Source organism: Gopherus evgoodei, chromosome 9 (genome assembly GCF_007399415.2).
Source record: "Gopherus evgoodei ecotype Sinaloan lineage chromosome 9, rGopEvg1_v1.p, whole genome shotgun sequence".
NCBI lineage: Eukaryota > Metazoa > Chordata > Testudines > Testudinidae > Gopherus > Gopherus evgoodei.
The window spans coordinates 11,775,053-11,801,707 of record NC_044330.1 but is presented as its reverse complement, the minus strand read 5'-3'; the positions used below and the strand labels follow the sequence as shown (position 1 = coordinate 11,801,707).

General features: G+C 44.7%; 1 protein-coding gene across 6 annotated transcripts in view; it reads right to left on the bottom strand.

The window, feature by feature from the left end:
* The window catches only part of GNB4 (G protein subunit beta 4), a 111,486-nt gene that overhangs the window by 36,412 nt on the left and 48,419 nt on the right, over positions 1–26,655 (bottom strand). For 2 of the 6 annotated variants that reach the window (XM_030576614.1, XM_030576616.1), the window contains exon 1: positions 6,681–6,895. The exons of 2 other annotated variants lie outside the window; for them this stretch is intronic. The gene's annotated coding sequence lies outside the window, so the exon portion shown is untranslated. Of the gene's footprint in view, positions 1–6,680; positions 6,896–9,038; positions 9,063–9,121; positions 9,182–26,655 lie in introns of those variants that run through there. 2 more of the 6 variants (XM_030576618.1, XM_030576619.1) reach the window with 2 other exon arrangements.

The window sequence follows — 26,655 nt, the reverse complement described above, 5'->3', positions numbered from 1 at the left end:
CAACCAAGGGCTCCTCTCTGCCTCCTGGCTGGACCCCAGTGCAGCTCCAGAAAGGATCCCAGCAGTTTCTGCTGCTCGCCACCTGTAAGACTCTGCCTGCCTCCCCAGAGCCAAGCTGTCTGGGACTAGGGTAGAAACCGACTCAGTCTCAGCCAGGAGGGAGGGGATGCAGTGTGAGCGGCATGGCTGGGCCCCTCCAGGCAAGCAGGTCTGAGGGAACCTGGCTCAGGCAGGCCCTGCTCCTCCTCTGCCTGGCTGATTGCGCTGCTCCCGAGGGGCTGGACCGGAGTGAGTTCTTGCCCCAGGACCAGCCCAGGTCATATTGCCAGCTCAGCCCAGCAGACAGTCACCTCCCAGCAGGGCCGATCAGTGCGGCTGGGGAAGGGGGCAAGGCATGGGGGACTGGGTCTCTGAGGTGACGGGGGGGACACTGGTCAGTGAGGGATGTTTGTTTTGGGGTACTAGGCAGTGGGGGTCTATTGGTGCGTCATTGGGCAGTGGAGAAGGTCTGTGTGTTGATGTGCTGGACAGTGGGGGGTTTATGTGGAGCACTGTGTAGTTGTGGTGGTGAGGCTGTGGGGAAGGACACTGGGCGGTGGAAGAGAGCTGCGTGTTTAGGGGTGCTAGTGAATGGGGGCTCTGTGCAGAGTGCGGAGCAGTTGCTGTGGGGTGGTGCTGGGCATTTGTGGTGGTGGGGTCTTGAGGGGGTGCTGGGCACAGGGGTCTCTTATGAGGTCTCTGAGCATTGGGCGCTGGGCACAGGGAGTGTTGGGCAGTGGGGTCTGTGTGGCACAGCATGGGCCCACCCCGTAAGGGCACACTGGCGGCACAGGGCCAGGCGGGCTGGTGTGCATCTGGCAGCTGACCGTTTGTAAACAGTGCCCTCACACAGAGCTGCACTGAACGCCATTGCCCCTGGCCAGCCCCTCGCTCCAAGTACCGACCTCCCAATGCCATGATCCATTGCCCCCAGGGGGGCCCAGATATATGTTTGGCACCAGGCCCACAAAAGGTTAATTCGGCCCTGTCCCAGAGGTGCGTCTGACCCAGTCCCAGCCTATGCAGGAGAAGAGGAAGTCCCATCCCTCCCAAACCTTATGGGACTAGCAGCTGGAGCCAGCACACAGTAAGAGCCCCTACCTGGGATGCCCCCTGGCCTGCCCCTCCCCAGCTTCAGGATTGGGACAAAAGGGGTCTGGGGCTGGCTGGAAAGGGTACCATGGTGCCCCTCGACCATGGGACCCTGGGTAGTCATCCACTCATAAGGCCAGCCCCCCCCCCCCCCCCCCCAAAGTGACAACTCCAAGTCAGGCTACCCTCACTTCTGCTGGTGGTGACACTGGCTTTGCCCAGCTCTGAAGGCAACATATCCGCCAGCAGCAGTTTTAGAAGTGAGGGTGGCAATCCTATGACCCCCTTAAAATAACTCTGTGATTCCCCACAACTCCCTTTTGAGGCAGGATCCCTACATGTAAACATCTGAAACCATGAAACTAACTATTTTTAAATCCTATGACTGTGAAATTAACCAAAATGGACCTGAATTTGTTAGAGCCTTACTCACATCATGTGTCTGTCTACAGTGCAATTAAAAATTTGTGGCCAGCTCATACCAGCTAACTAGGACTTGGGCTAAGGGGCTGTTTAATTACAGTGTAGATGTTTAGGCTCAGCCTGGAGCCCAGGATCTAGGGGCCCTGCAAGCTGGGAAAGTTTTAAACCTCAGGCTGTAGCCTCAATGTCTACACCACAATTAAACAGCCCCTTAACCCAAGCCCTGTGAGCCTGAGTCAGCTGGCACAGGCTAGCCATGGATTTTTAATTGAAGTGCAGACATATTCACAGAGCATATTACAGTAGCCAAGACTTAAGGAAGGTAGAACAGGTGACACATGCTAAGGCCTACATCCTAAAGGACAAACGTGCTACATTCTAATATAGCATCACTTGGGCTGAATTTCTATTTTGTAAAGGATAGTTTTCAGCTGAATAAATCCTACATTTCAATGAACAAATACAGAAGACAGGTCTCTACATAAAAGAGCTTACATTCTAAGGCCCTGGTTTTGCCTCCACCCATAGGAGGAAATACCAAAGTGGAACTTAACAAAAGAAATTTCCATGAGATTCTATGCAAAATTTGATCCCAAATTGTTTGTGACCTCCTGCACTGTGGAAGAAGACAGAACAGGCCACAGGGGCATCTGTAAACCCTGTGAATCAAAGGTTCTATAGTAGGTCAGAATCACCCATGAAAAGATTCTGTTTCTAGTATGTTCTGGAGCCCCGAAGCCTGCTCCTTGAGAGCAGAGCTCAATCTGAACTGCACTGACAGGACCATTCCCCACCATGGATGCTGTCCATGGAAAAGTAATACAGCCTCCAGTTTTGTGACTTTACACTGGGAACTCTACAGAACTGGTATAGATGGAGGGGGAAGGATAATGCATATCCCCCTGGCCCTCCTCTCACTGTTCTTGTGAGAATCACAAGAGAATTACCCACTGGGTCCAAAGATGGTGGATGGAGTGGTGGGAAAATGCTGCTGCAGAGGCAGCTGACGTCTCCTTTCTGTGTAGGAGGAACATGAACAGCAGAGGGTCCTGTCCACATATAGATCAACGGGTACAATATGGCCCTTAATGTCTGAAAAATAGAACAGGATTTTAATTGCTTTGGGTCAGAATGCCATGAGGTACTGGTAAACAGAAAGCAGTGGTAAACATTTTAAGAGATATATGCAATTGTGAACTATTTAAGGTTCTCCAATGCACTCTCTTCAGCAGTAGCTTAAAGACTTGGGGAAACACATCTAGCCGCACAGATATGAATCTGTCGTAACATGATTGAGAGTTTTTAGTCCAGGAGGTTTTTAAACAACATGGTAGCCAATTTTTGCTTTTCTAATATGAAGTATCTTGTATTTAGATTGCACCTTTTAGTCCCCAAACTTCTATATACACAAGTTACATCCCTTATAATTCATGTCTTGGTTGGTATTTAAGGGGCAAACTGTTGAAGTAAATGTTACTCTTTGTCTGCAAATTAGGAGTCCTGTAATTTTATACCCTACTAAGGACACCTGGGCAAGAGGAAAAAGATATGCACGCTACCAGCTACTTGATAAAAACTATTCTTTCTATCCTTTGAGGATCCCAAATCTTCCTCCTCTTTGTAGGTTGAGAAAGAGTACAGCGGCTCCTGCATTTTACCATGATGGGCCTATTTGCCCATTGAAAATATATAAGTAGAAGGTGAGCATCAGGAGAGATTTTTTTTTTTTTTTTTTATGAAAACAGATTTTACATACAGCAGTGCTGTTCAGTAATCTGGAAAGTTTTATTATACTCTCTATTATACTCAATATCAGATGCCACAAAATTTCATTTTCCCTTAAACAGTATACATTTGTGTGTTCATGATTAGTCAATTAGTTCTGTTTAGCATCTTTCACACAAATCCTATTACAAAACACTAGGTTGCAAAACACAAGTTTCACACACATGAACACACACATAGACAGATAAGTATACCAAACTATATATTTGAGAAACATGATATAAGGGACTCAAACCTAACCTGCAGCATGAAGGGGAGGGGGTTCATTTTTTGATGGGTTCTAGAGAGAATTTCTAAATTGTCCAAGATCACTGTAGTGTTATCCATGCTTTATAAAAATTAATTCATTCAGGGTTTTCATTAACCTGTCCACTGATATTAACAAGATTAAGCGTTCTGAAGCACACACAAAAAATGCTTTGTATTAGCATTGTACTTCTCTAGGTAAATGTTTATGCTGTACAATAATGAAAGCATCAAATGTCACTTCACCACAGACACTGGATTTCTTACCAATTTGACAAGGCTTTTTGAACTGACTTCTAAAATTAGTAGCAGCAAATCAACTGACCATGCGTTAGGACTTATTCAAAGGCCTGATTTACCGTTTTGGCAGAGAAGACAGTAACAACTGAGTCAGATTTACAATATGGTGCACAGGTTTTACATTTATTTCCAATATCACCTTTACAATTTTTACAGTCATACAGCTTTGCAGCATTCCTTAAAGATGTAGCAATCCTTCTTACAAGAGTGCTACCCAATGTACACAGTTCTACAGACCAAAAATATTTTTTAAGTTTTTCCAGGGAGACTTCTAAGAATAACAACAACAATCCCAGTTTTTCAGAATTCAGGAGAATTTGACAGACAATCAGACAAATTAAACAGCAGATAAAGCTATCTAAGGACCATGAAGAAAGTTTGGATAATGAAAAGGATAAAACTAAGTATACAGAATTAAATTTATTTATACACTGTGGCCAACAATCTAGTATTTAACGACCTGATCATTATTCAAGAAAACATGCCAAGTCCTGAAAATTGGGCTAAACAGGAAATTTGGTAATGTGCTTTGGACCTCTGACATAAGGACAGAATTTTCAATATACAGCTAATTTTGAATCTCAAATCAAGGCTTTCATAATTTGCATATGTAATCATACAAAATGTGTGTACTTCAGATATGTATTTATGAGAACTGGGGCAATATTTTCACTGGTTTAAAAACATTATATTATACACCTTAGGGCTTTTTTCAATTTAAATTTAATCGTATCATACTACTAGTCTCATATTACAAAAATACTAAAACATTTCTACATAGATTTTTCTTCGTTTTTTGTCTGTTCACTTACTTTTCCCCCAAATAAAAAAAAGATAACCTTGTAGAAATATAAACTGATTGGAAAATAGCCATTGTAGGGTTGTTGTGTATACGCCTCCCACATGAACTGATTGCAACAAACACTAAAAATGTACATCTCATTAAAAGGATTTACCCAACTAAAAGTGCATGTTTTATCAAGCTTTCTTGTTACTGCAGGCCAGGACTGCAAATGCAATTCCTAGTGAGCCAACAGGGGACACTAGCATTAACTAATAGCTCTCTCTACTCAGATAATGCTATATATCTTTTTGCATCACTCTCAACATATATAATGGAATTCTGTGAGCAAACTTTCCTTTTTCCACTCTCCCACTGTGAGCCCAAGTAACTCTTCAGGAGCTCGCCCTAGCACAGCAGGGCAGGCAAGAAACCTCTTTTGGATGAACACAAGTAGCACTAAAGCAGCATAACTTTCAATTTGCCGATGCTCAACCACATGGCAGGTTTTTGACAATTTTTTTTCCAATTTAGACCAAACCAAAATTTCCTATGACTTTTTTACAAGATTCAAAATCTTGGGTGTCTAGATTTACTTTTATCCCTAGGATAACACCAAGTTTCTGTGGAAGAAAGGAATTTGACACAGCTCAATAGCACTGATAAGCACAATACACATATGCCATTTAATTAACAGAAAGGAACAACAAGTACTTTTTCTGGAGACATGAAGCGATACTTCAAGATTTAGCACTATGTTATAATCCCCCCATGGAAAAAAAAAGTATGGGGTTCCATTAGCAGATTATACTTTTGCCAAATGCCAAAAAACAAATATAAGTCACTGTCTTACATTTCAGGAAGGAGAGAGATACCCCTATCTGTTCCAAACACCTAAAAATAGAAATTGGTTAATAGGAAATTGATCTGTTACTGACTATGAAGTGGGCAGGCTTAGTTGCTAGAGATGATGTGACAAAGCCACTTTCAGTATCATTACTTAAAGGGTGCTATAACCCCATCTGCATGACCAGTCACATCATTTTCAATGTGGAACCCATTATTGATAACCACTAGTACAGAGTGGGTCCCCTAGCCAGAGGATATTTTGTTCCTCCAATCTAGGTGTTTCTCTGATTAACATTATCGTTGGTTAAATATAACACACCATAACACTTCAGTCTGCAGTTCTGAAACCTTTCCTATCCAGGAATGTCAACAACAAACCAGTTACTGCAGGGAGCATGAAATGCTCTGCTTATGCTTCAGGCTGCCTGTTCTAGAGAGAAGGAAGGCCTTGTACAGTTCAGCCCCACTTCCTACTCCTAAGGTCTCTCACATTGATGGGGTTTGAGTAACCCCGCTCACCTGCCTTGAAACATGTCAATTGCTTTAGTGGCATTTGGCTTGAAAGACCTAAGGGCCACTCTCACCGGGGCTGGGCTTCCCCAGTGCCCCGGATCCACTTCGCTCCTCCAGGAAAATGAGTAATTCAATACAGCCACAACCGCAGCCTCCATTAACACCGGACTCAGTCAGCGCTTCAGCCCTCAGCTCCCCGGGGCGCGGGGGGGAGCCCGCTGCCCTCCGGGTCACAAGACAGGAGGGCGCCGCGCCGGCCCCTCGAGACAAGGAGACTCCCCGCTCCCTGCCCACCCCTGGAGGGAGGCGGCTCGCCAGTCGCCCCCCGACCACCAACCTCCTCCACGTATTATTCAGAGCAGCCCCCAGAGTCCGCATCACTCCGCCACCTACCTCCAAACACCCCCCCCCGCGCCTACGGGCCACACCCAAGAACCTCTCCCCCCCCACTCTCTCCACATCAGGCCCCCCCAGCTCGGGGCCTCTGCGCGCGCACCGCGCCAGGCCAGGCCCAGTCACCACAGGGGCGGCGGGGGGGGGGGGCAGCCACCACCGCCCCGCCCCAGTTGGCGGCCCCCCCTTGGGTCCTTGCGCGGGGAGAGTCGCTGCCCAGGCCCGGCGGCGGGCAGCGGAGGCCGCGGGGCCCGCTTACCTGAGGGAGCTGCCTGCCGACCGCGCTCCGGGCCGCTCCTAACGCCGGGCGGGATCGCGCATGGCCCAGGGGGTGGGGGGGAGGAAGAGAGACGGGGGAGCCGCGCCTTCCGAGCTGGACGCCGACAAACCAGCAGTGCCTGCTGCGCCTGCCTCCGCTAACTCCGACTGGGCTGCAGCAGCAGCTCCGCCCCCCACCGCTGCCGCAGGATGGTACGGCCCAAGATGGAATAGTACAGTCCAAGGGGCGGGGCATTGGGGGCACGGAGAGCGGGCTTGCTCCTGGCCGTGGGCAGCCTCCGCCGCGTGGCCCGGCCGTGCACGCGCGAAGCTGCGTCACGTGGCTGGGGGCGCACTGCTGCAGGCGTGTGTAATGCAGACCCCGCGGGCGTGACACTGGGCCCTGTTACATGTTTAATCCGGAGCGCCTCTCTCCCCCGTTTACAGTGGGGTGCGACCTTACCTGCATGGGACCTGTCCGGGACTGCTTTAATGCAGAGTATCCACACGCGTGTTTAACGTGCCACATAGCACAAACGGTTCAGCGTTCAGCCCCACGGAGAATAAGGGGCCTAGCAGCTCCGGGAGCATTTAATTTGGTATGAGGCAACTAGGGCCATGCAGGGCAACTAGGGCCTTGTTGAAGGCATTCTACCAGTGAGGGCAGTAAGTGTGGTGTGAAGCTACACTCTTAATTTCATGCATAGATCGGGCAGGTTGAGCCTAATGACATTCATACAGCTCTTTAATTAGTTTAGGAGAGCTGTAGCAACTACATGTGGGGGGCAGGGGGTGTAGACATGTCACTTCTAGGCTCTTAGCAAGACAAGGTGAGGTAAATATTTAGTGGACCAGTTTCTGGGAGAAGTCTTTTGAGCCACAGAGCACTCCTTCAGGTTAGGGAGAAGGTACCATATGCATGCATACACATTCAGTATATAGGAGCGAACCTCTCTAAAGACTTTCTTTAGTACACCATATCCAGGAGCAGCGCCAGGCTTTTTGGCGCCCTAGGCAGGGTCCTTCCGCGCTCCCGGTCGGCGGCGGGCGGTCCTTCCGCACTCTCGGTCTTCGGAGCACTTCAGCGGCAGGACCCGGAGCAAGTGAAGGACCTCCCGCCACCAAATTGCCGCCAAAGACCCAGAGCACGGAAGGAACCCCCGCTTCCAAATTGCCGCCGAAGGACCCCCCACCGCCAAATTGCCACTGAAGACATGGAGTGCGGAAGGACCCCCCGCGGGCTGCAAAATGCCACCCTCCCAAATCCTGGTGCCCTAGGTGACCACCTAGGTTGCCTAAATGGAAGCGCCGGCCCTGACCATATCTGTCTTCTTTCATAGGGCTGGTCTACACCAGCCCCTACAATTTCACCTGTGCATCTAATGCATAACATCTACATGCAAGTTAAATTGAGTGTCTAACACTGAGCTGTAAACATGTAAACAGATGAGAGTGAACGAATAAATTATTTTCTTGCCCAGCACCCCATATAAATTTTAAATTTGCTACCTGGCATGTCTACTGAAGTATACCATAGCTTTATGCATTTGTAACTATGGACACCATTCTACTATCTCATGAAAAACCCACGTAAACAGTTTATTCTAGGGGGACTCAGAAAACAGGGTGGAGTTGGTAGGAGCAGAATCCTCACTTCAAACAGAAAGTAAGGCCTGGGGCTGGGCTATGCATCCTCATAGCCCAGCCATATCTATTTCTGGGTAATGCAAGGCACAGCAAAGTATGCCACTGTCACTCCCACATTCCTCCTCTCTGCACTGATCTGTGGAGACCGATCACCGAGACTTCCATGGCACCCAGGAAGCTGTGGAGTACCCATATGCAAATTTTACACCACTTTTGCCTATAATAACTCCATCTAAAGCTGTTTTGGCCATTGCATTGGCACATAAGCATCTCCAGCTTAACCCCTTAGCGTGAGAGATGCACCTAGATACATGTTAAGTGTGGTGCATATCTTATTAACAGTTGCATGCTTTTATTTCAGTGGGTATGACAATTTTTAAGAGCCATCATCAAACTGGTGACAGCCCCTCTAAATCTCTACATAAACAGTTAAGGACATTCTATACAAAATAAGTATTTACATATTGGCTGGCTTTGTAGATAGTTTGTTAATACTGACTGCACCATTTAACATTATCAAGAAAACTGGCAGGCACTGAGACTTTGTCTTCAATCTGGGTTTCTGATGCATCATGGCAGTATATAATCTGAGCTTCCCTCTTGCCTTTAAAATATTCCCCCTGAACAGCAGATGCAGCAACCACTGACCTAGCTTATTAAATGCATTCACCAAATAAAATATTATGCACATTACAGGAGATTCAATACTTGCAGTTTCTTTTTGCTGCTGCCGATATTACTTTAAAAATCCATCCAGAATGTCACAAAAGAAACACATCCTTTGTATTTACTCACACTGAAGCCTTGACTGCACAGGAGCAATTTCTTTCCCACTTCCTTCATGGACTGATCCAACGTGACAGACAGTTGCTATGGATTCACATCTCTGACGTCAGAAGATTTAAAGAGAGAGCTCTTGGGATAACTCCAGAAAGGAGTATAATTAAGGATGGGATTTGAGAAAAAGATGTGACTAAAATGGGTTTCTCATCCTTTTTCATACCATGTCGTTATCCCATTTATACACTTACAGCTGAGTTCTACAAAGATTTGGTATTGTTTTGCATCAAAACTGGTTGTTATAGGTTTGCAGGCCCTGAAGTTTGTAAAGCTTCACATTCAATTGTAATGCACTTTGGCATGGTTGAATTTTGCATGAACGCATAGGCAAGGATGGGTTTGATGGGATCACGTTTGCACGAAGTTCACACAAGTTCTGAGCAACCAGACGTGGCCATATGAGACAGTACTACACCTCTACCCCGATATAATGCAGCCCAAAATAACATTAATTCGGATATAACGTGGTAAAGTAGCACTCCCACTCCAGGGGAAGGGGGAACTGCGCACTCCAGCGGATCAAAGCAAGTTCGATATAATGCAGTTTCACCTATAACGCGGTACGATTTTTTGGCTCCCGAGGACAGTGTTATACTGGGGTAGAGGTGTATGTGACTTGTCTCAATGAACTTGAGAATTTGAAGTACAACACAAATAACAGATTCAGAGATTTAATAGCTGTCCAGAGAGAGCAAAAATGCCTTTAAAAAAAAAACAACATTGCTGAACAGTTTTTGTGCCTGTCAACTGTTCACATGAACCAGTGTTGGTTCACAGACAAGCCCAAGTCAAACCAAGTGTTACAGCCAACTCACTCTAATTTATATTCTCCTCTTAAAAGTTACTTAGGTTTAGAGGCAGCCCCATCTCCTTTACAGAAGGGAGAGCAGTGTTTTGTTGCCAGTAATACTGTATTAGTGGGGAAATAATGCTCAGCAGTGAGCAGTCTATTGAATTGGTTTCTAACATGAATTATGTTTGCATAAAGCATACATGAGGTGGATATAAACAGTAAAACTGAATGAACTCCATCACAGGTACCAAAAGGAGAAGCTTATCACCAGAACTGTTCTGTTTCAAAGAAAAAATTATCTATGCATCACAGCTGATTTTTATGCTACATCTGATGCCCTCCCATTAGCAAATAATACCGGTTGGGCAATAATCCAGCAATGTGAAACTAAAAATGGAGTTTATTTACAGAATTTTGAGACAAAGATTTGCTAAACACATGACACTGCATTTAAATTATTTTCTTGTATATTGAGGATTATTTTGTGTCCCTAGAACAGACCTTGACAGAGACTCTGGATATTAGGTGAGTCACAGAGCAAGAGGGAAACAAAAACGGGAGAAAAAGGAAGAGTAAAGACACTGTGATATGTTATGTATGATCTCAGTATAGCATATGATCTCAGGACAATTGCCACAACCACTGCTCCTAATTGGCACCCTCTTTGAAACTCTCAGGAGAGAAGCCAACATTTCTCACTCACACCCAGTCAAGTGGAACCAATATAGACTACAAAGCCTTTGCATTCCTGAATGCCTGCAGCCAAATTATGGCCCGCTCCTGAGTTCCCTCTTTCCTGTTCCTGAATGAGATGTTGCTTACAGTTGCTTCACTGGAGTGGAGAGCTTGCAAGAAAGCCCCCTCAAGAGTGCTCCTGAGCAGGGGGCAGCCATCAGTTTTTTGCTGGTGCTCAGCAGTGTAGTGCATGGGGTGGCCCACAACCAGGGAAGTGGCATGTATGCCCACGGCGAGGGGTCTGTGGTGGACCCCGTGTTCTGAATGCCAGGGTATTACATTGGCAGGAACACTAGCTGCTCCCATTGCACATATGTAGCTTGGGGCACCTCCTCCCCATTAGCACCTAAAGGCACTGGGGCTGATTTTTCTCTCACATTGGTAAGAATCACTAGTAATTTCACTGAAGTTAGTGGATTTGCACCAGTTTAAAACTGGTATATGAGAGAGGAGAATCAAGCTTATTATACACCTCTCAAAGCTTTAGTGACCCCAGTACTGAGGGGTAGATTCATCCCTGGTGCAAGGACAGAGGGGAAAATAGGTTGCACCTCCCCTATTCAGTGGCTGCCAGGTACCATGTCAGTTTCAAAGGGCACCTGTGAGAGCTGCTCTAACTCATACCCTCCATTACTATGCCTGTACTGAGTGTATGGCAGTGGTGAACAGCGGGATGAAAGGCTGCTTATTAGGTCATATCTCCTCCCACTCTGTGTTGTGCCAACATGCTGACTGAGCCAGGAGTTCTTCAGTGGAGTACACAGAACCTACTTAGCTATTATAAGTGATTACAGGGCAATCCTGAGTAGGACCATAATGCTTGGGTGGTGCACCTGCCTCTTTCCCCTTTCCAGCACAGTAATAGGCATAACTGAGTCTTAGGTATTTAGTAAGAGGATTTCACAGAGTCATAGTATCCGGGCCAGGCTTTGGGGTTAGGCAACCCTCATATTATCCTGACATGATACTACTGTAGTATTGATAAAATGACTTGATATAATAATATACACTGTAAAAAAAAAAGTTCATTGCTTACATTGCATTGAGTCATAACAATGGAAATGTTTATGCACATCCCTTACTTCACCAGCTGACTCAGCTAACAAGCCTGATATTTTAATAACTTTGTCCCGGTTGTAAAGAATACACTTGTGCTTCTCAGTTGAAGCCATCTGTCCTTCATTTATTCAATGGACAGGTGTCATTCAGGAACATGTTTACCTTGCATTTAATGAGTGATCCCATTGCAAACTTCAAAGGTAACAGATCAAGACTGGATTCAACTTTGTTTTTCTTCACCAGAAAAGAAATAAACCTCGTTCAGAGAGTCACTAGACGGCGGCAGAAGAAGTTGCTTAACCACCTTTCATAAAGGGGGAAATTGTCACAAGGATGTAAAAATTGCTGCAGATAAGGCAACTCTGCCTATCCAAGCTGGTTCCCTTAAAGTTTCTCTCAACTCCACCTCTTGATGGTAAACTTCAGTTGTGGGTGGGGATCACTAACAGGATATGGGCCTCAAATGAACACAGCCCTTTTTATCCTCTTTCAAAATGGAGCTTTGCAGAACACTAAACAAGCATATTAGTAAATAAAAAGGGGGAAAAAGTGTATGAAAGTTTAACATGAATAGAGCCCTGGAAAGTTCCATTTTCATTTTAACTGATTATATAATATGTCTCAGACCCTCAAAGGTATTTGAGCGCCTAATTATTCTTTGTCCTTCCACCTAAAAATCTCAAAACATCTTACGAAGAAAACAAAACAAAAACCCGCTATTACATCTGCAAAGCAAGAGGAAGGCATTCCAAGCAACCATCAGGGGCAGTAAGAGGGAACTGAGAGGGCACCAGAGTCAGCCCTACAGATACTGCTAAGGCAAAATTTCCAACAACAGTACACATGGGCACACCTAGAATGAAATCGAAATGAGCAAGTACTCGAAGAAGAAATAAATGTGTTAAATTGATGAGCTACTCCTAAATGGAAATAATGTTCACACAAGGAGGTGGCACTGATTTTACAAAATTATTTAGCAAACTATTTATTTAAATTGCTACTATTTCCCACAGTTCCCATTGGTCAGGAACAGCGAACCATGGCCACTGGGAGCAGCAGGCGGTTGTGCCTACGGACAGTCAATGTCAACAAACTGTCTCGCGGCCTGCCAGTGGATTACCCTGACGGGCTGCATGTGGCTCATGGGCTGCAGGTTGCCCTCCACTGCTCTAAGTCCCCACATCCAGGCTTTATCTAAACTCTGCTGATTCTTTCTGCATAACATCTCTAAGATGCAGCCTTTCCTATCCATTTACCACAACTAAAACGATCATCCAGGCTTTCATCATCTCATGCCTCGATTACTGCAACATCCTTCTCTCCGGCCTTGACAAACAAACAATCTTGCTTTGCTCACATCCATTCACAATGCTGCCACAAAGGTCATTTTCCTAGCCTGTCACTTTTCCCATGTCATCCATCACATTGCATCCCTCCACTGTCTCTATCAGAAACACAAGCTGTTTGTGTTCATTTTCAAGGCCCTTCTCAGTCAGTCTTCACCTTACCAATCACCTCTCAGTCACTATCTAGCTGTCTATGCTTGTCTCCAACCTCCACTCAGATGCAGATTAGGAGTTTTTGGGTCTCTGGGCATGAGGAAGAGGTGGCCCCTTCCGCCTGCAGTCCACTCCTCGCTCTCCTGTGGTGCTCCTGCAGGGGAAGTGGAGTCGGGGTCTGGAGGTTTGCCCCGCTTGCCACTCCTGTCGGGGAGCAGGGTAGGGGTGCCAGGGGCTTCCCCCACTCCCCAGTAAGAGCACCGGGTGGGCGGGGGGAGCGGGGCAAGCCCCCATCCTCCAACCCCACTCCCCGGCAGGAGTGCCAGGCGGGCAGGTCAGGGCACAGTGGTGCCCATTTTTCTGGGGGCCCCCAATTGGCTGGGGCACCTGGGCACAGGCCCCATTGGTCTACTGGCTAATCCGCCACTGCCCACTTGTTAAATTTTCAAACACCTTCATGCTTTCTCCCATGCTGTCCCAACACTTGGAAGGCAGTCCTTCTGTGATCTGCAAAGTTACCTCATTATTCACCTTCAAATCCCTCCTTTAAGCTTTTCTTAGGTAACTTGCCTATAAAAAGTTTGACTACATTTTGGCTGCTAGTGGTCTAAAGAAACTGATTTAGAAACAATTTTGTAAAATCAGTGCAACCTGCTTGTGTGGACGTTATTTCTGTTTAGGAGTGTCTTATGCTGACCAATATTCTCATAGTTTCCTTATACTCACCCATCTGTCTGGTCATTTCCTGAGATTGTAAACCCCTTGTGGCAGGGACCATCTTTTGGTTCTGTGTTTATGCAGAGCCTAGCACAATGGGAGCCTGGTCTAATACAAATAAATAATACTTGTAAAGGTTGAGAAGCTGCTGATTCAACAGTCGCTGAGAACTCCTGCCAGCACAATTCTGCCAGTTTTTAAAGCTGCCTTCATCCCCCCGGAAGGAAACTCTGTGGAAGGCCATGTCAGTTAGATCTACTCTGAGTTGAACTGGTGTTAGCGGTGATAGGAGATTTTTTGAAAATTTCCCTAGTCTGGACAGTGCATGAGACAGCTCATCTAACCAGCTTCAGAAAATCTAAAAATATCAGTTAAGTCTCTGCAAATTCTTACCTCACTTCCTAAGAAACGCATAGTTCATCATTAGCATGGTACTTTCCACGCTTCCAGAGTGCCCACTATTTCACCAGCTCCATTGTTAACAGCCCATTATTATTAAACTTATTTCCAAACCATCTCACAATACAGATGGTTAGCTGTGTTTCTCCAGGAGACAAAGATTTTAAAGCAAAGAAACACTCCCCCACCCCACCCCCATAAATCTATAAAGGATCCCATCTATTGACTTTACCAAAAGACAAACCAGGGCAGAGAATCACAATCTCTTCAACAAACCTTAGGAAATCAGAGGAAAGAGTAGGCTGCTGTTTAGACTTCAGAATTAGATTGTCCATTTAGCAATCCATTTTGGTTACTCTGAAGGAAAAAACCTGTCTGATAGCGACATTGGTTTCTCAGCAGCACTAATTCATAAAGGAACTGTCCCGTTGATTAGTTAGTTTAATCAGGTTCTCTTTGCAATACATATACTCCTTCCCGTTTATAGAATCGTAGGACTGGACGGGACCTCGAGAGGTCATCTAATCTAGTCCCCTGCACTCACGGCAGGACTATATTATCTAGAACATTCCTGACAGGTATTTGTCTAACCTGCTCTCAAAAACCGCCAATGATGGCAATTCCACAACCTCCCTAGGCAATTTATTCCAGTGCTTAACCACTCTGACAGTTAGGAAGTTTTTCCTAATATCCAGCTTAAACCTTCCTTTCTGCAATTTAAACCCATTGCTTCTAGTCCTATCTTCAGAAGTTAAGAACAATTTTTCTCCCTCGTCCTTGTAACAACCTTTTATGAATTTGAAAACTGTTATGTCCTCTCTCAGTCTACTCCTTTCCAGACTAAATAAACCCATTTTTTCCCCAATCTTCCTCATAGGTCATGTTTTCTAGACCTTTAATCATTTTTGTTTCTCTTCTCTGGACTTTCTCCAATTTGTCCACATCTTTCCTGAAATGTGGCATCCAGAACTGGACACAATACTCCAGCTGAGGCCTAATTAGCATGAAGTAGAGCGGAAAAATTACTTCTTGTGTCTTACTTACAACACTCCTGCTAATAGGTGATTGATGGTTTTTTTTATGCAGCAGTGTTACACTATTGATTCATATTTAGCTTATGGTCCATTATGACCTCCAGATCCCTTTCCGCAGTACTCTTTCCTAGGCAGTCATTTTGTTTTGTCCTCATTCATTGTTTTGACTCTGATTGACACTATTACTACAATCTAGACAGTTAGTCGGATGAGAAACTTTGATCCACACCTATGCTAGCCTTTATATTTACATTTTTTCCCCAATAAATTCAGAGTACTGCTTCCTAGTAAGCAATACAGCCCATGCTCTGTTTTCCCAGAGACCAATGAAGAAACTAGGATTGTTAAAAGCTTGCTTGTTTACTGTTAAACGTACTCAATCTACTAAATGGGGTTACATATACCACCTTTGCTACCATACAAGAAAGCACATGCTATCCCTTCAGGCATTGCTTCCATGTTTGTCTGTTTCCTCCTAAACATACTCTCTCTTTATCCTTGAGCTCTGGTTTTTATTCTTGCTTCTGTCTCACATGGATTTATTTTCAGAACACTTCAGTGGTTCAGAAGCAAGACGGAGCTTTTACTATTCTGTCAGCAGCTCTGCTTGTCTATAGGTGACCTTTCACAGTACCCAGACAAGGCGGTGTCTTACATGAAATGTATCTGTAGTCTCAGTCTAATTCTTAACAGACAAGGGTCCAACCAGCATCACAAGAGACACTACCAGCAACTGTTAAATGGCATCCTTGTTGTCACCCTCAGCAGAAATTAAAGATGGAATGGCCATGGGGACCACATTTCCACACACCCCGCCCCTCAAAGGAAGACTCTAGGTCAGGGTTTAGTCAGGCTGGTGGGGGAAGAGAGCACTTTCTGTGCTTTATGAGCTGAACCTGTTCGGTTAAGAAACACCAGGCTTTGGTTTCCAGGGCTGCCAATACAGCATCTTTCAGGCACCTTTAAATCCAAATGATTTAAAACAGAAAAATGAAGGCAGAGAAAATGTAATAAAAGTAAAAGACTAAAACAAGGAAACTGTCACTTGAAATCTGGAGAATCAGTGGCTGGAATGGAAGGTGAGAGACAAACGGATTGGCTTTTGAGGTCCAGCGTAATCACTGATTATGCAATCAAGTCAGTTCACTCTGCAGTTAGGTCTTGGAGTCTTGACTCCAAACTCTCCGGGAGCCAGATGACTCACTGTGAGAGAAGAACAACTGAGCAACTATTGCAGTGCCACTTGAGTGGAAGGAAGGAAGGAAGCTGTGAGAATATTATAAATTCTTTGTTCTGCGGGTAGTTGTGTGACAAAGGTATAGGACTGATGCAAATATGGAAAATGCTCAAAGAGCCGCTACCAAAAACAAAAACAAAAAAGCCATTTGACTAACTTTGCTCTCTTCAGGGAGCGGAGATGAGCGGCAGTACAGAGTGATTATTACTTGGCCTCCCATTTTGAATATAAACTTGCTAGTTCACAAAATTGATTCTGAAGTTCTCTTTGTGGATTTTCCTTTGGATTCTTGTCTCCAGATAGGAATTTGGGTTTAATACACACATGGAAGATTATGAGAGTCTGGCCTACAAATCCTGAAGATGCCCTCAGGGATCTTGGGGTACGACACAGGGGCCCCACTTTTTCAGGCTTGCAAATCTATTCCCAATTAATAGCAGCAATTTCTATGTATTACTTGTATTTGGGGCATGCATGGCATGTTATCATACGCCCAACAGGATCCCTATTCCAAGGATTTTGCAGACTGTAGACATGAGTGAGTACAATTTTGTGCAAACAAGGACCACATCCATCAACATAGAGCAGTGGGTGATCATTTCAGGCGAGTTCTTGGGTGCTTCTCAAAGAAGAGGGGGCATAATATATGTTAATGGAAAATTCTGTTCAAGGCATATGGGGTGAAATGAATGAAGAAGACAATGCAGACCATCATGAAAGAGTTAAAGCAGAGGTAATAAACAGTAATAATAATATCACCTAGTTCTTATATGGCACTTTTTATCAATAGATCTCAAAGCATTTAACAAAAGGATCCTCATTATACACATAGCGAAATGGAAGCATTTGGAGGTGAAATGACTTACCCAAAGTCACCTAGCAGACTAGTGGCAGATCTGGGAATAAAATCAAGGCCTCCCGAGTCCCAGTCCAGTGCTTTATCCACTAGGAAAAACTTCCATAGAAGGGGTAGTGCAGGAATTGACATGGACAGAGTTATCAGAGGGCGTAGAATTATGAAGTACCATGAAGGTGAAGAGGAGAAATTTATTACTTAAAATGTTGACACCGTGTTTATATATCACGTTTAGTTTGCGCAAGCAATAGGCTTTGGCTGTGTACATTTCAATTGGCTTCCCATCTTCTTCCACTTGAAATGGTAGAAGCATGTAGAGCAGCATGCTTGTAATGTTTAGAAATTACGGTACTACCAACAACTGTTGTCCAAGCACAGTAAAAATATATCAAGATATATTCTACATTTTTTTAAATAGAAGATTGCTTAATTCAGCTACTGGCCAATACTTTAGAAAATGTGAATTCTTTATGAGCATATAAATTTGTAAACTATCGTCACAGAACACAAATTAACAAATTTACACATCCAAAACCCTATTTCTTGCACAAACTGAATGTGGTTTATGTTTAGCCTGTGGAACTCCAAGCTACAAGATGTTAGAGAGACAAATATGATTTAGTGAGATTAAAAAAGAAGTTAGACATTTAAATGAATGCGAACAGCAGGAGCGGTTGCACTAACTAGGATAACAATGACAAAAGCTATGAATCCTCATGCTTTGAGATAGAAACTAATCTCCAGCTGGGCTTGGGAAGACATTTTCCCTATGGTACACTACTGCATAATAGATGCATTATAAAAGTGTTTTAATTTCTCTGAGGTATCCTGTTATTAGTAAGTGTAAAAGACACTACTGAACTACAGGGTTCATTATTCAACCTAGTATAGCAATTCAGGTTTTACCACTTAAGAGATTTTATTTCTCTTAATTGAAAGGATTTTTGGCACAAGGGTTGAATTTTAGGATTCATGAATGAGAAAGTCTAATACCAGAGGCTAATTCCTCCAGGGTTAGAAAGAAACAAAGGCTGCTCTTAGCAAACTTTTCAACATGCTCTGCCACTGACACTCAGCTTTGACAAATATCAACCTTGTTCCTATGGCCCTGATCCTTCCTGAGGGTAAGGCTGCCAGTCACAATGAATTAGGGATGTTGGAAATGACATTGTGGCCTAGATTGCACTAATACATCGTTTCAAATATGATCTGAGACAGATTTAAAAGCAGGCTGTGCGCAATGAAAATGAATTCACTACTGTGCCCTCAATTAGGTGATCAAGTCCTTTACAAAGAGTCATCTGGGAAAAGCAGGTCAGGGGGACCCATTTTGCAGTGCTGGTCTACGTTTACCTCTTAATGGTTTCCCTTTAGCTTTTAGCCAAAGTAAATGCATATGCTGTCCATTAAATGGGCTGGATGTCATCTAGGTCTTTTTGAAACTCTGATAAACTAGAGGTTCAGAGCACCTAAAAGAAGCCTGGACTTGTTCAACAGTTAGGACCCAACATTTAGGGATTATTTTAAGAGAGGTATAAAGAGGTGGGGTCTCACATTCTAGTCAAATGATATAGGATTTAAAGGACAAATGAAATAGTTTGTAGAATGTAATTGTAAAACAGGTTTGAACTTAAATAATACTTGCACATACACAGTGCTGTTTATTCAGATCTCAAACTGTTTACACTGGTGAATACCTTTCATAATCCACATTTTACATACAGGAAAGTGAGGAACAAAGTTCTGTAAGTGACTTGCCAAGGGTGACCCAGTGAATCTATGGCAGAGCTGCCTGAAATCAAATCCAGGTCACCTGCCTCCCCTGCTCTTGAAACTAAATATACTACACAACATAACATTGCACTAGTCATGATAGAGTGCATGAGAAACAAAACATTTGAAACTGAGTATAAGAAACGTGAAAGTGACCAATCCTGTTCAGTCTCTGAAAGAATGAAATGCAAAAAGTAAAACAGCAAAAATATTACACAGAGATTAAAAAAATTAATCTTTCAGTTTTAATAAGCTATACTACCAACACTGAAAAAGAGTTTTATTAGTATTTGATTTTCTTCTGAACAGCACTTTCTAGCTTTTAATCCAGAGGTCCCCAAAGTGCAGGGCATCCCCCCCCAGGGGCATAGAGGACTATCCAGGGGTGTGTGGCAGGGGCCTGGGCCAGCCCCTACGGGGCAGAGAGGGAGCATCACCCAGGCCCCCTCTGCTTCATTCCAGCCCCCTGTTGCATTCCCAGCTCCTGGCCCCACACCTGGCTTCGCTCCTGACCCCGCACCAGGCCCCCAGCCGTGGCTCCATTCCTGGCACAGGGCTGAGATTGGGGGCAAAGCCAGAAGAGAAGTAGCACCTGGCCGCAGGCCCTCACCACAGCTTTTAGTCCAGAACAAACAGAGCACGCGCAGCGGCAGCAGCGGCTTAAGCTTCCCACAAACACCCTCAACATCAGGACTGGCTCTAGGTATCAGCAAAGCAAGCATGCACTTGGGGCAGCACATTTCCAGGGGCAGCATTCTGGCCATCTTTTTTTTTTTTCCGAGGCAGTTGTGCTCTCAGAGCTGCGCCACTTAGATGGGGCAAGGGCGCTGTGCCCCCAGCTGCAGTGGGAAGGGGAAGCCCCAGCCCTGGGATGCTGAGCTACCAGGACCCAGCTGCTACCTCGGGAGGAGAGGTTGAGTCCTGCTAGGGAGCTGGGGCTGTGCCACCTCCTCTGCCCACTGGCTGCTGCGGTGCCTTGTGCCACCCCTTATAATAATAATTGGAGATATACTTATCTCCTAGAAGTGGAAGGGACCTTGCAAGGTCATTGAGTCCAGCTGCCTGCCTTCACTAGCAGGACCAAGTACTGATTTTTGCCCCAGATCCCCAAGTGGCCCCCTCAAGGATTGAACTCACAACCCTGGGTTTAGCAGGCCAATGCTCAAACCACTGAGCTATCCCTCCCCCCCTTATATTGGGGCTGCTCTGCATCGTCAGGCAGGGGAGGGGTTAAAGCCCCTAGAGGCGCTAGGAGAAGGTGACATCACTCCCTCTGCTTCCAGCATTGCCTGTGAGCCCCAGCCCCACCTGAGCTTGAGGTGGCAAATTTTTTTGTTGAGGCAGCAAAAAACCTAGAGCCGGCCCTGCTCAACATTGTTTCTCAACCTTGACCTGAAGGAACCTCTTTGAACCAGTCAGTCACCTTGGCTCTGGGCTAAAACTGCAAAAAAGAAAGTCAATTAGAGCCAACTGTAGTGGAGTTTTTGTATTGTGAATATGCATGCACTAGGAAATGGAGTGAGGCCATCAAGCATACTTCACATAATCCACCAAACAGCCTTAACATGGTAAGGGCTTACAAGTCACTTTATATGACCCAGGCTGGACAGGCATCATTCCAGAGAGGGGCAGTGTTCTATAAACTATTACCAGTGCCTCTGAGACATTCAAATCTCCATAATGTTGGCAAAGTAGAGGAATTTTTCACCCAGGTTTCTCTCAGTTGCCATGGGAGCACCTGCCCACCCTTCACCCTACTTGTGCTGAATGTGCATTTCCTTGGTCACGGAGAGGGATCCAGGTTCTGATTCAGGGACATTTAAAACCACAAACACAAAGTAGTTTGATTTTTGTGACTTTTTGGCTTGTTGCTTCCTGCATTGGCCCACCTCAACCTGACCACATCCAACTCGCTAAACACAGCCATGGTGCCTTTGCCTAGCAGTCCAAATAATCTTGGCAGATGTAATAAGAAAAAAAATAAAGATTTCCAAGCAGGATAAAAGCTCGATTGAAAATTAAAGCTTCTTAATGATGGAGAGTGAGTAACAGACAAAGATGAGCGATCAGAAACCAATGACGTTATATAATGTTGTCTAAAGTGTGGTACATACTGTGTATATATTTTACGGCAAAGCTTAATGGTTCTGCCAGCACATCCATAATCTATTTACAGAAGCATTCACTGATGCCCACTGAAAAAATTCCAATTGATAAATTGCCAGAGTCAGTTGCTCTCTTCACTTCGTGGGTACTATAAACATAAGAATGTTTTAAGCGGAAGTATTTTTAATATACCCAAACATTCACAGAAGCATCAATTCCCTCTTTGTTGCAGACAGCCACCTAGTAATTGGCATCCATTAGATGTTCAGTGCCATCCTGGGACAGGTAACTGCCCTCTAAATTAACTATTAGATAGCAGAGCCAGCAGTGACTGGGACTATATGGCCATGGTTGAAGAAAGTCAGAGGAGAAGTAAACTGAAAATATGGAGTCTTCATCTATGGTGGGCTGTTGAAACTGGAGCTTCTTAATCTCTTTTAAATTCTGAGTAGCTGAAAATCTTTTCCTTTTAAATCCCATCAGCTTGACAGCTATGTTAAAAAAATGCTTTTTTCCTGACAACTTGATTACCATATGAAGCACTAAAGGACAGCACTTCTAATCTTCCCATTTAGCAAGGAAACTTAATATTTACCATATTTCATGACATTTCCAAGGTCAATACAACAGCATATTTTCTCCTTAGAACTGTTAAAATGATTAATGTAGTGTTTTTAGTCAAACAAAATTTCAATTTTAAGATGTCAGATCAAATTCAACTCAGTTACACTGGTTTAAATCCAGAACAACTCCACTAAGAGCAGGATTTGGTTAGCTGTTTGCCTCACTGAAGTGAAGTGCATTAGGTTTGATCCTACCTCATCAAGGACCTTTGCCATTGATTTCAGTGGGAGCAGAGATGATGTTAGAGAAAAATGTATATTTAAACTTGCTCACCTTACCCAGTTACGACTGCAGCGTGGGCCTTTGATAGTGAAAGAAGTATTTGGCTACTGCCCAGAATTGTTGCTTGTTCTCATCCAAGCAGGAAGCTAGGAACTTGAGCACAATACCCTCATCGATCTCTCCATTATTCCAGCTACAAGAATTAACAATAAAGAGTGCAACTAAAGTCAAAGACATCATAGAGCCTTGGCTTATGTGCACACCTCCCCACTCTTAGTCATTCCCTTGATGCCTGAGAGAGAGGGGTAAGCTAATGGCCCTTTCTTCCTAGTCCATTCTGGTTAGTGACCTATAATAGATCAGAAATCTATACAAATCTCATTAGACAAAGGGTGGTAATGTGGCATTGTAACACAGTCAGGGCACTGTTGTATTAGAACAGTCACCCAGCACAATCATTTTGCCTGTACAGGTAGGCCCTATGGACTTGATTCTCCCCTCACACCAACGTTAATCTGGAGTAACTTCATTTAAGTCAGTGGCATTTACCTCCCCAGGTAAGACGAGTGAGCAGAATCAGGCCCCAAGACAACATATAGAATCAAGCCACCAGCTGTCAGCTCTGGGGCCCAGTCCCAGAAAGCCTCTCCACCCCGCTATGGAGATTTCAATTTCCCAGAAGCCCCTTCCTTAATTTTTTTCCCACTCCTCCCTTCCCTGCTTTCTCCCATTAGTTCCAGTCCCCTTTTCTCTACCCTTGTGCCTCATTTTTGCTTTCCATCCATTTTCTTAGCAGATCTAGAAGTCTCAAGTTAACTGAGGGTTTTCAGTTTTCTTTGCCAAGAGCTGGTTCTACAGTTTGGTCTCCTAGTGTCCTCAGACAGCACCTCCTACTGGTTGCTCTCTGCACATTTCCATTACATGAGGTCACCAGGCATAGTCCCACCCCTTGAGCCCAGGCCAGGACAAATGCACTGATGGTCTCTTCCATCTCCTTAATGAGCAGCCCGGATTCTACAAAGAGTAGGATTCTCTTCACCCTTTCCTCAGCGAAGCGACAGGAAGCAAAATCTTCTCCCCCCCCCCCTTTCTTTAGAAAGGAGAACGTGTTTCTTCGCTCCGCATTTCCTGGCTTTTTGTGGTTTTAAACATATGCTGATTGTTTTAATTTATGTGAGCTGTATGTCATAGTAGCTTCCCATCTGCCTCCTGATGTCATTCAGGGTAGCTCAATAAAGAGTTACATGGAGTGGGACCCATCTGTGCAGGAGACTACCTCTCTCCCTGTGCACTCTGCACACAAGTGATACCAGTTGGGTCTCAAACCCTGCATTTTAACGGTGGTGAGGTCATCTTCTGTCATGGAGCATCCTAAACGCATCCACAAATACATGGATTTTTGATTTTGTGTTTTATAATTAACTCTACCTTAACATAATTAATTACTCCCAAATAACCCATAATTGCCAAATCACTACAAAGATAAATCACTTGTAGGCATTTGAGACAGAAGCAAGTTATCTGCAACACTGATTGTTGAACTGATATTGGGTATTCACTTTTTTATAGGATGATTTCACTTAAGATCCTGCTACATGTCCGACATCGCCAAGTTATGACGAACATCTATTAAGTTTTCTGTAGAGTTCCACTGTTTTACGGTCCTGATTAAATTCCACTTGCAAGGCCTATGTGACAATCTAGCAGTGCCGTAACCGGTGGCTAAGGCCCTGCAGCACTGTGCAAGGAAAATATCCCTACTAGTTTGTATCTGTCTCCTGCAGGACACAGTGCAGTTATTGTTTGTCTTCTTTCATGGTCAAATAGTTCAAATCAATGGGAGGATGTTCCCTCATTGCACGTGACTGGTAAAATATCAATGGGCATTGAAAACTGCTACTCTGCAACACTTCTGAAGAAACCAGTCCTACATACAATCTTAGAGTAGCATAGATGGTTGGATGAACTGAATGAAGTAGTCTCATTATAAGGAGAAGATTTTCCCTAGTGCTTGAGAATTTCAGTTAAGTCCTTTATCATATAAGTAGTAAATTGTGTGACTGATGACCTTGACCCCAGTCAAAACAAAAAAAACAGAGCCTCAGCCAGCAGTCCTGAGCTGTCATTTAACACGGCACTCTTACTATTAGCTTTTTCCACTGCCCAATATTGTAAATTCATAAGGTATAGAGAGCGTCTCTGCACAGAGGTTCCCCATACCCTTGTGCTTTTAGTTCATTCTGGGCACAAACTCATCTCTGAATCTTTCTCTAGGCTGGCAGCCAGGAACTGACAACTGTCTGTGACCAATGATCAATTTTTTAATGTCTGTTTCTCAGTTTCCCCTCTGAAATCAGGGGAAAATTCATTAACTTCCTTAACAACATCTCTGTGAGTTAATGTTTATAAACCGATTGAAAGATGAAGGACTGGATTCACCTGTGCCCCAGGAAATATTCTCCTCTCCTAGGCAGGCAAGAGAATTGGCAGCTTCCAGGAAGCCTTCACTTGGATCAAGCCTCCTCTTTGTCAGACTCAGGGCTTGACCCAGAGTCATTGCTTCTATAGTCTGTCAGACTCATGCACATTTCCCAGTGTTCTTAAATAGTGCAGCTTGGAAAGCAAAACATGCTTTGTTTTAATAGTCCAAATCCCACGTGCTTCTTGTCTCAATGTGCATCACAATATATTCTCTCAGAGCCGGATCCTCTGGTCCTTACACGTGAAGCAAAACTCCCACTGAAGCCATGAAGCTGCAGGATCAGCATCTTACAAGTTAGTTTGTTTAACAGGGTTCTCTGGGCTTACAGGAAAGAGGAAGACTACAGACAAACACTCCATTGCTAGGTTTCATCTTTACAAAAAGGAAGTTTAGAGAGGAAGGAAGTTAGGTTAACTAAAAGAAAAGCAACACCCTTTCCTGCCAGGCTGGTAGTTGTGGCTGTAGACACTTTTACAGAGGACACTGAATAAAAGTGTCTCTTGAAAAATATATGAGAATTGTTCATTTCTTTGCTGTGTTGGCATACTGTTGAAATAATTGCTAACTCTGGCAAACTAACACCAGAATGATATATATTTGCATGGATACATTTGGGCCAACATTTCAAATGTAAGTCTCTAAAGCAGGGGTGGGCAAAGTTTTTGGCCCGAGGGCCACATTGGGGTTGCAAAACTGTACAGAGGGCCAGGTAGGGAAGGCTGTGACCCCCAAAACAGCCTGGCCCCCGCCCCCTATCCACCCCCTCCCACTTCATGCCCCAACTGTCCCCTTCAGAACCCCTGACCCATCCAACCCCCCCTCTCACTCCTAGTCCCCTAACCACCCCCTCCCAGGACCCTCCCACCCCATCCCAGCCCCCTGCTTCCAGTCCCCTGACTGCCCCAACCCCTATCCACACCCCGGCCCCCTGACAGGCCCCCCGGGACCCCACGCCTATCCAACTCCCCCATTCCCCATCCCTGACCCCTATCCACACCCTTGCCCCGAGACACTCATGCTTATCCAACCCCCCCACACACACACACGTTCTGTGTCCCCTGACAACCCCCCCAGAACCTCAGCCCCATTCAACCGCCCCATCTTCCCCCCACCCCTTATCCAACCCCTCAGCCCCATTACCATGCTGCTCAGAGCAGCATGTCTGGGTGCCGCGCCACCTGGCAGGAGCACACAGCCCCTGCGCAACAGTAGGCAGGTGGGACATTGGGGGAGGGGCCAGGGCTAGCCTCCCCAGCCGGGAGCTCAAGGGCCAGGCAGGACAGTCCCGTGTCCTGTAAAATGCCCACCTCTGCTCTAGAGTTAGGCACTTAGGTCTATATTTAGGGCACCTAACATTCCTAGGGGCCCAATATCAAGAGTTGCTGAGTGCCAGCTGCTCCCATAGTCTGAAAATATTAGCCTTACATTCTAGGGAATTTAATGTATTCAATTTACATCTTATATAAAAGCCAGATGCAATACAGGGCAGTAGATCCAATCCTGGGGGTCTTTACTCTAATACATAGACTCACTGACCACAACAGAACTATTTCAGTAACTAAGGTTTTCAGGATCCTGATCCACAAATCCTGGCTATGAGCCCAAGAATCAGCTTTTTTAAATGACATTTTTCATCCTGTTAAATCTTTGTTTCAGCCTGTATCAGTGAAGAAGCCAAGACTTGACTAATTTCTACAGCACATTGAAAAATCATATGAAAAAATAGCAGACAAAAGATTTTCACTGGGGGGGTTCCAGAATCAAGCCAAATAACTTGTTGCTGAACCAGACAATATCTTTTAGAAAAATTTACAATTTTGATTTAGAGATTGTGTTGAATGGAGAATCTACCACATTCCTTGGCAAGATGTTCCAATGATTCATTATCCTTATTGTTAAATATTTGTGCTTTATTCCCAGTTTGAGTTTGTCTTGCTTTAACTTCCAGCCATT